This window comes from Stegastes partitus, unplaced genomic scaffold, assembly GCF_000690725.1.
Source record: "Stegastes partitus isolate 25-593 unplaced genomic scaffold, Stegastes_partitus-1.0.2 Scaffold2003, whole genome shotgun sequence".
NCBI lineage: Eukaryota > Metazoa > Chordata > Actinopteri > Pomacentridae > Stegastes > Stegastes partitus.
The window spans coordinates 140156-142430 of NW_007579734.1; positions in this window are offsets into that span (position 1 = coordinate 140156).

Below are 2275 nucleotides of genomic sequence, written 5' to 3' on the forward strand. Positions count from 1 at the left end.
GGTGTTCCCCAAACGCCTCACGGTCAGGCAGTCACAGTTTGTCTCTATCAGTTAGCCAACGACCTAAAAGTGACTTTTGCAGTTTGAAGGTCACTTCTGACAAATTTTAAATCATTGAGACACATTTTGAGACATGATGGACACTTCTTGGCATTCTGGACACGTTCAAAGTAATTTTAAACAAGGTCTGTGGGATTTACCTGAAGCCAGGTGACTTTGTCTACATGAGCATCTTAAACAGTCCCAGTTCTGCTGTAAACATGCAGACTCTTCAACAACCCGAACAAACTCCAAGAAGGTTCAAATTAAATGATCTTCTATCAAACGTGTGTCGATCAGCGAGCAGAGAAAGTCTGGACGTGATGTTTGAGTTCAGAAGCGACCACATCGAGCTGATGGAACTTGTCAGAAGTGAAAGCAGCTCATGAGGCTGCAGGTCTCTTCATGTCTGAATGCGTGTGGCGGCTAAAGTCTGTTAATGAAGCAGATGGTGGAGCTGATTCACCGTCTGTTCACCAAGTCAGAGCGGCACAAAAACCGACTGCAGGTAAAAACCAAGACGCTGCTTCTTCAAAGCAAACAGGCGACATGAAGCCAGCTCCGGTCTGAGGGAACACCGACCTGCTACGAAGCCTCAACGCAGATCCTCTGTGATTCCTCTGCAGATCCTCTTTGGTCCATCTTCAGGACGCCGAGGTGGGTTCTGTCTCTTCACAGTGACTGTTTTAGTTCCTCTTCATTGCCGTCATTAGTTCCTTTGACTGTTGTTCTTCTTCACTGTCTGGATTCATGCTGGTGGTTCTCTTCAAACCTGAAGCAGCTTCAGCGTCTCTGCAGTTTGTCGTCCTGAGCTGATGTGAGGCAGCAGATGTCTGCAGAGTGTCTTAATCCAGCAGGAATCCCTGAAACTCAGACAAACGGACCTCATTAATCACAGATTAACTGAGCATGTGTTCAGGTGCATGATGGGATTGGCAGACCTCCAACCAGGTCACACTGTGTTGGTGTCCAGAAACATGTCGACCAGCAAAGCACACAGCCAGTAATCAGATTACTAACCCCAACCCTCCTGTAGCCCTTCAGTGTTGCCATGCAGGCCCCACAGTAATCAGATTACCTGTAACAGCAGAGTATTGTCTCTGGTGCCAGATTACTACTTCACTATTTTCTAACCCTTCAAATCACTTTTAAAACAATTTTTAGGATTTTTTAAAAATTCAAGCGATTTGGGACTCGTTGACGTCATTCTTCTCAGAGTCGTCTTTGATTTGTGGACATTCATTCGACTGTATAACAAGTTCAAACCGGACCTCCCCCTCACCCCAGCTGCACCTTCACATCCAGAACTCCACAAACCGGATCGGAGACGAGGGAGCTCTGGAGGAGTCCAACACCCACCGGAAATGTGATCTTCTCTCCTATTGGTTGTAAAGGGACCGAATGGATCCCAGCAAGCCCGGTACCTCCACGAAACCCCTGTGGACCGGGACCTCCAGCTCCCTGAACTAAACTTTCCCAGGAGGCTGAACAGCGGACACCCGAGAGCTCAGCTCACCCTCCGGATGGCCTTTTAAAACCAGAACCAGTGCCTGGTCGGAAGCTCCACAGGTACCGTACCCGATGATGTGTCAGTCAAGACAGTGTCCAGAACCTTCAGCTGCCCAGAATGGATCTTCTTGACCACCTCAGGTATGGATGAAGATTCCTCCATGAGGCCCAGAGAGCTCCTCTAACGAGACAAATGTGAGGTTTCTGACATAAAGACGACACGACAGCAGCAGAGGAAGCTCAGCCTGTTTTATTCCATCCTGTGGACACACATAGAAAATAGAAAACTTTGACAACATGCTGTCTGTCGGAACCAAACTGGCAGAAAGTCGTCAACGGACTCGTCTGTTTTTCAGCTCAACGCTTCGTCATGTAAACGGTCATCCTGGAAGACCAATCAGACGTTAAAGTTGGACGTCAGTTTTAGAGACAATTCGGCACAACCTTTCTGAAGAATCACAGAGTCTCCGACAAAAACTGCTGATTTAACTTTTAAAGTCAAAAGAGCGAACCAGGGAACTAATGTCGTCCCTTCAGAGCTGAGATCCAAACAGCGCTGAGGGAACGAAACACGAGAACAGCTTCTATGTGAGGCTCAGATTACATCATCAACACCAACTTCAGCCGACTGTTAGTTTGAGGGAACTAATTCTCATCAACGAGAGAGAAACAAAAGGACGAGATACACAAATGTAAAGGAACAAATGACACAGAAATAGGCAGAAGT